Genomic DNA, 15,112 nt, shown 5'->3' with positions numbered 1-15,112 from the left:
TTTGAACTCTAATTCTAAATAATATTACTTACGCTGTTTTCCTAACGCAGTTAAATGTATCATCGCGTGTGTTAGTTATTGATAAGTTCTAACGCTGATATTTTCTACAAATCCACAACTGCGATATTATGTCTTCGCGCGTATACATGTGAACCTGAACACGCGAATCGCCGTTTGCATTTGGTTTGTTCCTTTTTATTTTGGTACAATATTTTACATTTCTTAGTACAATTTAGTAATGTTGGCCTCACTGGGTGGCTTACCCGTGCTGATGCCTCAAAAGGCCTCCTTTCCCACAGTAAAACAGGTTGTGTATACGCGCAATGTCAGGCCCACGACACAATCGGACTTTATAAATCCGGATGGTGAGTAGGCAAAACCACCGACTGAATTATTAATACACCGTTCTCGGTATAATAATAATTCTGTCGGCGGTTCAAAATGTTGGCGATCTAGCTTAACTTATTACGCCATATGACCTTTTGGTTGAGTAACGTTTGAACTGTCAATTTTGACGTCTACTTTTTGAAGAATTGTATTACGAAGGCAATGATTGAAATTGTCACTAATTCTAAAAAAATCCATTACATTTTGTTAGTAGCAGATTCATTATGCAAAATACGGTTATACCGTTTTATATAGAAATATAGTGGAAGATAGCGTTAGATTATTGTATTCCGACGATTGACGACGATTCTCTCAACCGATTTCAATCGTCTTATCTTCAATGTCACTAGTATATCCTAATTTGAAAATATTTTTACAGTAGATTCCATTGCTTGGGAAAATATTAAAATCTAAAGATAATATTCATATCTCATACAAATTGGACGTTAAAACAACGTTCAGTTTAGGGAAGTTTCATACATATGTTTTGTGCACAACAGAGCCATGGATCAACTTAATCCAGAGAATGTATCCATCAAGACGGAACCAGTGCCCCCGGAAGACAATGGAGGTGAAATGCCTTATACGGATATGGATTTCGACCTCCCAGATGTAAAGAAGGAATATTTGCAGAATGCGGAGAGTGCTCGGACAGCCAGTAAGTTGCGTTGCACATTAATTTTGAAATGTAGGTTGTTAAATACTGATGTTCGGAATCCTTGTCCGTTTTTGAAATATTGCACAGACAGGACATAATATACTTGATCATAACGTCCTCTCTTGCTGTACCTATATAAGTACTACGGCAATCTTTTAACTTATACTCACAAATCACATGTTGCAACCTTACCTTATTCGGGATATAATAAAGTTCAATTAATTACAATGCACTGAAAACACAATATTGATGTAATAATGCATTATTCCAATGGCTGCAAACAACAAAACGCCGTACTGAAGGTGCTCAAGAGTAAAAGTTTTATCCTTCTTGAAGGATCACTCTTTAAGTTGACATCTGGGGTCCTTCATATTTCTTAAATTAATTTTTATTATCACAGAATTAGAAGTGTGCTCCTGTAGAAGACGACATTGCCCACGATACATGTAGATTGTTTTTATAAAAATTATGTGATGTAAATTATGTTTTGCCGATGACACCGTCTTACTGTTTGAAGCTGACACCTGGCTAGCTGCTTATAAAAAAGCTGAAACGGACATAAGCATTAGGGTGGAACACTTTTTATGATTTTTTTTTTCGAAATTCGAATTGGAATACCAGGTAAAAGTTGCTTTATGTAATTGTAAATAACAATTCTCAATTTGGAAGTTCGAGCTCGCCAGCTTGAGTTCCCGCCATAGATTTAAAATTTTATTTTTTAAGTATTTATAGACGTTTTGTATTAAACACGCCATAAACAAAATAATAAATAAATATAATATATTATGCATTAAATGATAAAATAAAAGTAGATTTTAATTAATAAAATGATAAAATAAAAGTAGATTATAATAAATAAAATCATTTATTTCAAAAGTAAACACAGGTTCAGAAAGTTATGTTGGTATGAATAAGATCATTTTTTATAGCAAAATCCCTTTTCAGCTCAAACTTTGGCATGTGTTTTCGAGATGCTTATTTTGATTTTATGTATCCCTTTCGTCTTATCTTGTCGAATACACTTAGAGCTGCTTCTGTCACAACTTTTACAGATCTTTCCACAGCCTGGGTGTGGCAAGGCAGTCTCATAAACTCCAACACTGTATCTTCTCCATTTTCAATAAGATCTTGTAACTGCTCATCGGAAATATTCATCATTATTCGGGGTTCGTATATATTTTGTTGCCAGTCAATCATGTCTATGTAAGAACATGCTTTTAAGTCCACTTTTGGCACCTCAAACATGCGTGAAACAGAATTTTTATTAACTTGACGAGCCTTTAAAATGCGTCTTGAGGCGAGTTCTCTAACGTGCTTACGTGAATCTGTTATCATACTCAAAAACAAGTTTTCTGGACGAGCAAAGTGACTATTTCGAATTATAACAGGGTCCACTATTGCTAACAACTCGTTGGACAAATATCTAGTGCCGTTAATAAACTTCCATAAATGATTTGAACCATCTTTGCAGGATTTTCTGTAGAAATATACAAATTCAGTATGCGATTTGCTCTTGTCAACCAGCGGGCATGGGGTAGTTTACCTGGGCTTCTCTGTAATAAATCAGGAGAGCAGGATCCACCTATGACAGCAGTAGTCATTTCTTTTAAATATTTCTGGTCTGTACTGAGATCTGTGGATATTTGTGGAGGTAGTTCACCTTCTATCTTCTCAAAGTTTGCCAACGGCAGTGTCTCGCATGTCTCTAATGCTTTACCAATTTGACCTGCAAATGATTTAGGTCCTGCAGTAGGGCCATACAATTAGGTAAACAAATGCCTCAATGGTAACTCATTGGCGCGTAAGAGACAAATTATCCATTGCATTGGTCGAGATAGTCTGTTTTCCAAAAGACAAATTACGCCTCAAACTTTCCCTGTATTTGTGTTTGTTCCATCACAGCCAACAGCCATTAAACCCTCTAGTGATATCTTTTCTTTCGTTAAAAAGCTGTGGATAGCTCTTTCAATATTTCTTGCACTGCCCGATGTTGGAACCCCTCACCCAACATAAATAGTACCTGGTTATTTTATAATCGAAATATGTTCCTCTTGTACAATCACTCTCAGCCCCTTCGATCTTTTTAAAACAGTTTTAGCCGTCTTGTCTTTCCTTCCATCGAAAGATAGTGAAGGAATTTCTGTTACTCGTTCCTCGGTTAAAATTTGCTCGCGTACTTTCTGTCTTATTCTTCTTAGTTTCATCCTATCTATTTCGCCTTATTTCTTTCTTGAGAGTACGTAATCTTCTATTCAAAAATTTTTCTGTTCATAGTTTCATCCTAATTTATCTGTACACAAACATAAATAATTACTACCAAAAAAGTTCAAATACACGATGTACTCGAAGCAACAACAAAAACTTACTACAAACACCGATAGCGCATACTACGTTTGGTCAACGAAACTTTAAATACTTTGCGACATGACTCTACAACACTCTTACAGACATTATAAAACAATGTGATTCACAAAAAAATAAGAGATAATGTATAAACTTGGATAAAAAAAATTATTATTGTACTTCATTCTATATTACTATGTATGTACATAAATGTGTATATGTATCATAAATTTTGTTAATAAAAAAAAAATATATATATATATATACATATATATAAATAAGAATAGGGCATTTACCGGTGCCTTTACGATTGAAGTCACCACTCTATGGAGCGTATACATCCTAATACAAGTATGGGTATCCTCAACACAGGCTAGCCTAGTGTCGCGGTATTTGAGAAACCTCAACTAACTGTACTTTTATTTACTTTTTACCTTCATCATATTATTTTTGTATTTTTCTGTTAATTTTATAACCTTAGAAAAAAGTTACAAATCAATGTACAATATTCATCATAATATGCATTTATAGTTGTAGTGTGCAAACTTTCTTAAATAAGGATATATATTACTATTATTTGAAAGCCGCCGTTTTCGGGTACTTCAGTTGTGTTTGCAGATGACACTGTTTTGGTATTTGCTGGTGATGCGTGGGATAAAACGCTAAGTGTAAGGCGGGATTGAGTGCAGTCGAAATTTAGCTTGATTAACACCTGTTAACGTTAAACATGACCAAAACAAAATATATTACTTTTAGCATTTCCTCTGTAAATCAGCCATCTTTGGACCGTTCCTGAAAATAACATGGTTTTACGCAGGAGTGTAATTGTCAACCTTTGGAAAGTGTAGACATTATCAAATATCTCGGCTGATAATTGGCCATCTACAATAGAACAATCAAAATAAGAAATATTCTATGTAAACCATCTATGTATTTGTTATGTACTTAACTTATTTGATTGAATATAATTGTAAAGCTGCTCATCTCGACGCAGGAATTCCCTGGTAAGATGAGCAGTGGAGAAAATTTTAATTCTTATCTTACACCAATGTAAGTCTATATCCCTGTCTAGAATAATGCGATGTCAAAGCGCATGAAAAGTCTCATGCGCTTTGACATCGCATTATTCTAGATAGGGATATAAACTTACATTGGTCCGGTTTTATTCCTCATTTTCATCAACGATATGACAAATTGCTTTGACGATGTCGAGGTATTACTTTTCGCTAATGACATCACAACACAATACTCGACACAGTATGTATAAGCGCAACTACATTGTCCAATTTCCGGTACAGCGGTTTCACACATGGGAAACTAATACATGGGTGATACTGACATGTTTTACCTTTGGTATTTGTTTTTTTTATAATTTATTCTTTATAATTAACTTAACTTTATTTTAAACTTTACACTTTATACCGTAGATTTTACTTATTCTTTACACTTTATACTTAACTTTATATTTTATCCTTAAACTTTATATGCTGTATATTTTGTACCTTGTAGCTTTAAGTAGGTACTTTACTTTCTTATACTTTTAACTATATTTTTATATTTATGTTTATGGCACATGTCGGGACGTTTGTATTTCAATAAATAAATAAATGTTTAATGTTAGCTTAATTAATTTCGTGGGTTATATTATAGACCTTCTTTGTAAATCTGACTGATCATAAATTTTTTGTCTCTTGCAATTTTATTTTTATTATTTCTTTCTCATGTTCAAAATTAATTCACATTTTAAAATTTGAGAACCCCGTAAAAAGCCCCGCGGGCGTAGAATTAATGTATAAATATATCACATACAAATAGATTTTTTGTTTTTACAGGTAACATTAATGTGGAAAATGTTTCAAACAAGGCAGAACTAGAACAACAAGAAGAATATGGTGGGGGGATTCCATGTATCAAAATTGAAATTGACCTGCCAGATATTAAAAAGGAATGCTTAGGTCACTTTGATAGAATTACCCACACAACAGGTAAACCCGATTTTCTCTGTTACAATGAAGAATTTGTGCTTTTTATTTAGTTAAATGTTATATGATTTTACTTTGTTTACACTTAAAACGTTATATTCCTAATCTTTTTCTGATTTATTGACAGGACTGAAGAAGCGACCCTTAAAAAAACGATTCTCCTGTTCCCATTGTAACTACTCCTGCTTTAAAAAGTCAAACTTTGGACTTCACTTGCGCACCCATACTGGAGAAAAACCCTTTTCTTGTGCCCATTGCAGTTATTCATGTTCTCAAAAGGGTTCTTTGACAAGACACATGTTGACTCACACTGGAGAAAAACCTTTTTCATGCTCTGACTGTAGTTATTCATGTTCTCAAAAAAAAAATTTGACGGCACACAAGATGACTCACAGTGGAGAAAAACCTTTTTGGTGCTCTGACTGTAGTTATTCTTCTTCTCAAAAGCGATATTTGAAGTTACACATGATGACTCACAGTGGAGAAAAACCTTTTTCGTGCTCTAACTGTAATTATTCATGTTCTCAAAAGCGATCTTTGAAGTTACACATGATGACTCACAGTGGAGAAAAACCTTTTTCATGCTCTCACTGTAGTTATTCATTTTCTGTAAAGATTAGTTTGACAAGGCACATGATGACTCACACTGGAAAAAAACCCTTTTCATGCTCTGACTGTAACTATTCATGTGTGCAAAAGGGAAATTTGACGAGACACATGCTGACTCACACTGGAAAAAAACCTTTTTCATGCTCTGACTGTAATTATTCATTTTCTTTAAAGAGTAGTTTGACGAGACACATGATGACTCACAGTGGAGAAAAACTCTTTTCATGCTCTGACTGTAGTTATTCATCTTCTCAAAAGTGATCTTTGAACTTACACATGATGACTCACAGTATAGAAAAACCTTTTTCATGCTCTGACTGTAGTTATTCATGTTCTGTAAAGATTAGTTTGACAAGGCACATGATGACTCACACTGGAAAAAAACCTTTTTCATGCTCTGACTGTAACTATTCATGTGTGCAAAAGGGAAATTTGACAAAACACATGCTGACTCACACTGGAAAATAACCTTTTTCATGGTCTGACTGTAATAAATCATTTTCTCAATAAAGTAATTTAACTTTTACAAGTCAAACTTAGGACTTCACTTGCGCATCCATTCTGGAGAAAAACCTTTAGAGTTTTAAGAATTTGCTAGAACACCTCCGCTTACCTTCATCGGAGATATTCTAGTTCTCTAAATAATCAGTCACGGGACTTAGCTTGTGAATCATAACGCTGATTGATTGGTAGAGTGATATTTTATTTAAGGTGAGATAATACAAAGATTTTATCCGCGATAATAATTTGCGTAATTTAAATAAATAGCTTGCTGGTGGGAAGAGCGCTCGAGACGGAATGCCTTCAAAGTTTTTTCCACTCGCGAGCTCAGTTATGCCATGTGCGCATCTCGCTGCGCAGGCAAGTGTTGCCAGACTCAAGGTGACACTTCACTAAAAAACAATAATAATCGCGGTGCCTACATACCTCCTCCCCAGCATTTCATGCGACAAACGCACATATGTAAAAAAACTTAAAATTAAACAAAAATTACATTTATAGTGTTCAATGCCCATTTGATTATTTTAAATTAACACAGTCGAACAAATTGGAATACTGGATCAACCAGTTTATTGTAAGAGCGAGAAAAAAACCAAAAGTAATAAACTTTACCCTTGTTTCTAAAAAATAATCAAGTGGGCTTGACAAACAATGCTGATTAAAGCAACCCAGTTTGAGTGCAATAAGAACTTACTGTTAAAAAAGATAAGTGTTAATTAAATTATTAGTTAATTTAATTATTGATTAATTAATAATTTTTTATAAGTCTCATAAGCTACGGAAAGGGGAAACCACATCGTGCTAATATAAAAAATGTAACCTGTTGGTTAAGTTAAATTACTTCAAATCTATTAAGACCGATTGTAGACATGACAAAATCAACTATTTTCGACACACACGAACTCTGTTGTTCATTTCCAAAACAATATTTTTTCTAACTAGAATTTATTTTAAAAACGTTTGCCTGAAAACAGTAAGATGGCGGTAATGTAAATCTTCGTTATAAAAGTTATGAATTTCAGTTACCAGATGGCACTATTTTTTTTTGCATTATTTATTTAATTAGTTTATACTACGTTAGAATATAAACGAATATATACAAGGTAACATTTAATTTAATTTTATGTATTTTAATATTTTTACAGAAAGCCTGACATTTCATTTTATATTATTATTATTTCTTCATTATATCTTTAGTCCTGATTTTCCATATTATGACATATATGATGATGTATGTGCCAATTTCTTAATTATGTATATCTCTATTAAAAACATTTTGGCATTTGGTTTTACATAGTATTTTTATAGTGAATACCTCACAAGAGTCCCAACTGCTCCGGTCTGGAGCCAGTGAGACTATGGCATCCCCAATTGGGGTATGTTGTTTGGCTGAAGGTAAGTGGGTAAGGGAAGGAGATGGGGAAGAGGAAGGTGGGGAAGTACCTGGCCATTTAGATCTAGTCACTAAACACGGCTAAAGCCATTTGGAGAAACGTTTCAATTCTGAATGGTGGTCTTACACCAAGGCGATACTGGGAGTTTCTTCCACTCTGGAACGTGCCGCATATATAGTATTTATTATTTTAATTAATCAATTGTGAAATAACACAAATCAATCAAATAAAATTTATTTGCGTACACAGGGTTCGAACCCGCGACCTTCGGAATGGGAGTCCAAAGCCTTACCACCGGACTACGCCGGCCGGCATTGTAAAAAATATACCTACATCTGGTCAAAAAACAGAGAACCTGTGTTCGTTCTCCCTCGGTCAACAAAACCGTTATAAATAACATTATTGTTTTCTAAGGCCCACAGAAATAAAAAAAAACATTGCGGCTCCGACCGAATGTTTCAGTTTGTAGTATGTAGACCTCAGAACAGGTATAAAACTCATTGAGGACTATGGAAATGGAACAAAAATAAATACAAATAAACTTTTTCAAAGTAATATATTTAAAAAAAAAGAATCGGAATGTGGCCTGAAACGGCTTAAGCCGTATTAGGTGACCGAATCTGTATAGCCAGGTATTTTCCCATATTCCTCTTCCTAGCATCCCATATTTGTATTGACATAAAAAAAGATAGTGCTATGTATTTGTCTTTGAGAAAGGAATGAAGCAACCGCAAACAACGCATTACGCTGCTTGCGGTTGCTTCGTTCCTTTCGTTTCAATGTGTTTATAAATTACACTACTACAGCTACAATACTCGCGAAGTTGATCGAAGTTGACCGAATACGATAGTGTGGGTACGAACTTCGCTTTGCTTCGGGCAACTTCGCTTCGCTTCGCCCGACTTCCGATTGTTGTCGGTAAATGCGCCCGAGTCAAAGGACTCGAAGCGTCACGGCATAAATAAACCAATCACTGACTGGTTGGACTGAGTTACTCGCGAAGTTGCACGAGTGTGTGGGCACGCACTTCGAACTTCGGCTAACTTCGTCGAGGACTTCGTCGAAGCGAGTAGTGTAGCGGCCGCTTTATTAGTCTACTATAATAATATTGCTATTGTTACAATAATATAACTTCGCTTCGCTTCGCCCGACTTCCGATTGTTGTCAGTAAATGCGCCCGAGTCAAAGGACTCGAAGCGTCACGGCATAAATAAACCAATCACTGACTGGTTGGACTGAGTTACTCGCGAAGTTGCACGGGTGTGTGGGCACGCACTTCGAACTTCGGCTAACTTCGTCGAGGACTTCGTCGAAGCGAGTAGTGTAGCGGCCGCTTTATTAGTCTACTATAATAATATTGCTATTGTTACAATAATATTGCAATTTTGCCATTTTGCCGTGCTAAAAACACTTTATTCAACTTCTCGAAATTAGATGTTTATTTGTAGGAAATATAATTGGCATCTGATTATAATATTTACAATATTGTTTTCATTTTAAAAAAAAATTTTGAATATCACACCAGAGTCCAGATTTAGGTACGTTTTAAATTATGTTTTGCATTTGAAAGTAGACGTTTATTACAATTTGGGAGGAGGGTATGTGTACCGCCGCCCCGGGAACCATTTATTGGATAACCCACACTTCTGCCATAGGTCACCCCAAGTTGTTGGATATGTTTGGTGACTTAGCAGGAGTGCCCGAGTTTATGGGGTGAGGTGTGTTGGGAGCTTGGCGGCGGATGCGCCTGCCTAATAACTGCGTGGTGGGCCGGATCGATTAGTCCTCTTCCAACGAATGGCCTTGCAACGCAGTAGGAGAGTTAGATTCTTATGTATATCACTCGAACACACTGAACCCCAGATTACTACCCACCCATCAAACCTATTTACTTCCCAGAACTCACTCTCCTTCCTTTCCTTCAAAATTCCCCCAACACGCGGTAATTACACTAGTAATTACGCTTGCTCGCTTAGACTTTCGTGTACAGAATGGCATAACTCATGCAAACACAAACTCACACACCTAATAGGTTAGATTTTTTTTCTCTTTTTCTTTTCGTACTTATTTAGTACTATGATATAAAAAAAAACAATTTCCTGTAATATCGAAAAATCTGTTTTTGAAAAAATAATAAAATACACAGATTTAGGAAATGAGTTCAAAAGAATTTGACATTCTCAGACTATAAAAATATTACCATTTGTAATTTCGGCTACTGGCATTATACCTAGCTCTCTTATAAAAAATTTAGGCGTATTAGATCTATCAAAAAATTTATTTATAAAAATGCAAAAGTCAGTCATTTTAAATACATGTAGGATTACAAAATATTATCATATTATTAATATTTAATTTTTTTAAATATGGTATAATATCATGTAATTTAATAATAATAATATTTCCATAATAATAATTTATCATATAATATAATTATAATTATCATATAACATATTCATAAATAATAACTTCATAATATAATCGGTTTGAAAAATAAAAAAATAACCAAGACTCCCACAATGATAGCTCCATCTGTTGGGATATTTAAAATAAGCTTTTAGTTCGATGTTCTACCGTATTAAAAATTTCAAATAGGCGCCACCGGACGGCTTATTTTAAAAGTAATTTTAAAATCTAAGTGTTCTTTCTTAAATTGTAGTATAAAAAATATTAAATTAACTTTAAAAAATGGAAAAATATAATACCAATAATTTATCGTTTAGTTTTGTTAAATAAACGTATCCAAAGTTTTATAATCTGCATTTTAAAAACAAGTACAATTAGTGTTTATGAAAAAATTAAACTATGAACCTGTTTTATTTATTTTTTAGTTTTTTTTTTCGTACGTTTAAAGAAAACCCCTTCAGGTATTTTTTGACGATATTCAGCCTTTAATAGTATTTTTTAAAACGCACTTATTACGGTCTGAAAAAGGTCATATTTTCGATTTGATTTTGATAATTACTAAGCCTATGTTAATTTAAAAAATGTATAAATAAATTTTTACTTGTTGAAAACACTATCATTATCGATTTGCTTAATAATATTATCATTATTTTAAATTAATAAAAAACTACACTCGGCCTTAAAGATGAGTGACAAGTGTCAACATTATAAACATGTAACCAGAAAAATAAAAAAATTCATATGTGAAAACTTCACACAACTTATAAGTCAAGAAAGTAAATACATAATGGGTATCACACTTCGTAGAGATAAGGAAAGGGGGCAACCACATCATATCTATACGAGGTATGATATTCACCGCATAAGTAGAATGGTATCATATACTTGAGTACTTAAAATTAATAAAGTTCATTTTTTATGTATAGAACATCAGAAACGTATATAAATATATAAGAATATTAACGTATATAAAAATAAGGTGAACTATATTCAGAAATGTGTTTAGACATATGTCCCGTAGAGTCGTGGGATATCATAATGAGAAGTTGTAACCTATATAGATCTAAATTTATGTGTAAATAAAATTATATACATACATCATACATTAACTAGTATGGAATACTACACGCAATAGTTGGTATTATAATTAGGTCATGCATTTATGTGCATCTAAAATTAACAAACCTACATCATGCCTTTATTAGCATGGAAAACGAATACACTAGCTTGTATTATTTTTAGATCATATTTCTAATATTATATACATCATGCCTTTATCAGCATGGAATAAAGGATACATCTCAAGAAAAATCTTGGAAAGTTACTTCATGTTATAACATGGTATATCATTTTATGATAATACATATTTGAAAAGATTTTTCATGTTTACATTTTGAAAAAAAGAAAGCAGTTGAAAAGATTTTTCATGTTTTGACATTTTGAAAAAATAGATGAAAATTTTTTTAATGCTTTAACAGGTGGTCTACGTCATACATTTATAAGTACGGAAAGAGCAGTACAAAATTTACCTATAAATACATGATAACAATATGCTTCACGTTTTGACAGGTGTGGGAAAGGTAAGCAGCAGTCATCACACACCTATCAAAACATGGTAATATAATGAGGAAATGGAGAAGGCAGGGCATCGTACCTTCTACACATATTTGAATTTTCATTCTGAAAACGTATGGCAAAACTACTTCATGTTTTCCCAGGTATTGTGGAATGATACATCACATACCTACAAAAACATGGAAAACACACATCACACTTTTGTAAGTGTATGGAAAAATACATCATACACTTAAAAAAACGTGGGAAAAACGAAACGACACATATTACATGGTATTTTGTTATGTATAAATATACATGTCGACATCATCTTCTATGAACATGAGATTTTTTTAAAAACAACCCTTCCTTAAGACAGGATTATTGAACATATCAATTATGACGATGGTTAAACAAACCTAGAGTTCAATTTCTATTAAAAATTGTAGTCTCTAATTATTTTCATTATATAGTGAAATCATGTTCTATGAACATGGAGATTTAAAAATAACCCTTCCTTAAGACAAGGTTATCAAATATGTAAAATAATAACATAGTTAAATAAACTTAGAGTTCCAACTTCCATCAAAAGTTGATGTCTCTAGTTATTTGTAGTTACAGTAATCTTTAAAAAAATACTACCAAAATTTATGTCAATAATGCGGATTTACTAATGAGATATATATCTGTGAATCGAATTTGGGAGTGTATAGTGATTTTATATCGGAAAAAAATTTTATATGGGAAAACTATGTCTCTGACAGCCTTTTTTCTAAAGGGCCTGGTACCTGTCTGGAAAATGCACTCTTCTACCGAACCTTGTAGTAGTAATTTTGTCCGGGGTCTGTTCAGCGACAGGTTCTTCGATAGTCAACTTATCTTCGGAAGGAACGAAGGCTGGTTTCAATTGATCAATAGAGACGCGCTTTGGTTTTCCATTGATGATTATGACGTATGTCTTTTCGTTACGTTCTTCGACTTTGTAAGGTCCATCGTAAGGGAGTTGAAGCGATTTTCGTGCGGAATCAGTTCTCAGAAAAACGTGAGTAGAAGAAGGTAAATCCTTATGTATGAAAAACTTTCCTGAACCGTGATTACTGGCAGGAGTAGATTTTATATGTTCAAATCTTCTTTGTAGTCGACCGACGTAAGTATCTGGCTCTTCGCGAGGCGTAGGGGTGAAGAAATCACATGGTAACCTCAGCGTTCTACCATAGGTAAGTTCAGCAGGCGAGCATTTTAAATCGTCACGAACTGTTGACCTCAATCCAAGTAGTATAATAGGGAGAGTCTCCAACCAGTTCGGGTCGCCGTTAGCCATAAGTGCCGACTTGAGGGTTCTATGCCACCTTTCTATCATGCCATTAGCTTGAGGGTGGTAGGCGGTTGTCCGCGTATGCTTGATTCCGAATTTCTCCGTGAGTTTCTTGAAAAGACATGACTCAAACTGACGTCCCTGATCTGTCGTAATAGTTTCGGGGACACCATGCCTCGAAATCCAATGCGTTGTCAGTGCAGTGGCGACTGTGTCTGCTGACATATTCTTTAAGGGGACTGCTTCAGGCCAGCGAGTGAATCTGTCAATCATGGTGAGCAGATATTGATAATCACTACAAGCGGGCAGGGGTCTAACCAAATCGATGTGGACGTTCCGGAAACGGTCTTCAGGCAGAACATACGTGGCTCTTGGCGCGACTGTATGTTTGGAGATTTTGGCATTTTGACAACTTATGCAATGTTTGACAAAGAACTTTATATCCTTCGCCATGTTGGGCCAAACAAATCTCAATTTAATACTGCTGACAGTCCCATTAATGCCTGGATGACAAACATTATGCACATTTTCTATGACCTCTTTTCTCATATTAGATGGTACGAAGGGTCTTACATGACCGGTAGAGATATCACACCACAATGAAGAATTAGTTCCAGGAATCACCATTTGACGTAGGGAGAGGGAGGAGTCCTCAAGTGCCTTAGTAATTTCGTCGTTGTGACTCTGCTCTTGTCCCATTCTCTCATAGTCAATTGCAGAAGGGCTATTTATCTCTTCAATGCGAGAAAGAGTATCTGCAACTGTATTCTGGTGTCCGGAAATATGTTTGATGTTGGTGGTAAATTGAGATATATAATCTAGTTGTCTCTCTTGACGCGGAGAACTTGAGGCACGTTTCTTGTCGAAAGCGAAAGTGATGGGCTTGTGGTCCGTGTAAATAGTAAAATTTCGACCTTCTAAGTTGCTCCTAAAATACTTTACTGCCTCGTTGACACTGGTTAATTCACGGTCAAACGTACTGTATTTACGTTGTGCCGGGGTAAATTTTCTTGAAAAAAATCCTAAAGGTTGCCAAGCTGTACCTTTATTTTGTTGTAATGATGCTCCCATAGCCAGGTCGGATGCGTCCACCATAACTGCTAATTCAGCGTTTGGGTCTGGGTGCGCTAACAATGCGGCAGAAGCGAGATGTCGCTTGCATTGGTTAAAATCCTCCGTTAATTCCGGGGTCCAAGTAAAGATACGTTTGTCATTCTTTTTATATCCAGAAATGCAATCAAAAAGTGTTGTTTGGGCGCTGATAGTGTTGGGTAAAAATCTTCTATAATAATTGAGCATTCCCAAAAAACGTCTTAATCCTTTGGCTGTTTTGGGGAGAGGAAAATCAATAATAGTTTTCACTTTCTCTTTAATTGGAGTCATCCCTTCCGGTGAAATGGTATGACCTAGAAAATTAACAGTCGGGAGTCCAAATTGACATTTTTTAATGTTAATTACCAATCCATTATCTGCTAATCTTTTAAATAGAATATCCCAATGTTTTTTATGCTCCTCTTCATTGCTGGAGGCTATAAGGATATCATCAAGATAAACAAAGCAAAAATCCAGATTTCTGGTTACGGCATGCATGAAACGCTGGAAGCTTTGGGCAGCGTTGCATAATCCAAATTGCTATTGTTGTGAAGATTTTTGCTTTTGCAAGTTTATGGGAGAAGTCCTGGAGCTGCGGAATGGGGTATTTGTCGGGAACCGTTTTGGCGTTGAGACGGCGATAATCACCGCACACTCGCCATTCCCCATTAGGCTTCTTCACCATGTGCAAAGGGCTCGCCCAGTTACTCTTGGACGGCCTGCAAATGCCTTGCTCCATAAGGTAATTAAATTCTTTTTTGGCTGCTTCTAACAGTTTTGGTGCGAGTTTGCGAGCTCGTTCGGTTACAGGTGGACCCTTGGTCTCTATGCAGTGCGTCACTGTATGTTTCTTGCTATTTAGAGCTTGCAT

The 15,112-nt window shown here is 35.0% G+C and overlaps 1 long non-coding RNA gene across 1 annotated transcript; it reads left to right on the top strand.

The window, feature by feature from the left end:
* Positions 1 to 905: 905 nt before the first annotated feature.
* Positions 906 to 6,577, top strand: LOC149413869 (uncharacterized). The gene is made up of 3 exons (XR_016304105.1): positions 906 to 1,045; positions 5,221 to 5,373; positions 5,498 to 6,577. It is a non-coding gene; the product is annotated as an uncharacterized LOC149413869 (long non-coding RNA).
* Positions 6,578 to 15,112: the final 8,535 nt, after the last annotated feature.

Source organism: Hesperophylax consimilis, chromosome 20, assembly GCF_061612785.1.
Source record: "Hesperophylax consimilis isolate HC1 chromosome 20, BYU_Hcon_1.0, whole genome shotgun sequence".
Lineage (NCBI taxonomy): Eukaryota > Metazoa > Arthropoda > Insecta > Trichoptera > Limnephilidae > Hesperophylax > Hesperophylax consimilis.
Note: the sequence above shows the minus strand (reverse complement) of the source record. Positions and strands in the feature narration are given on the sequence as shown.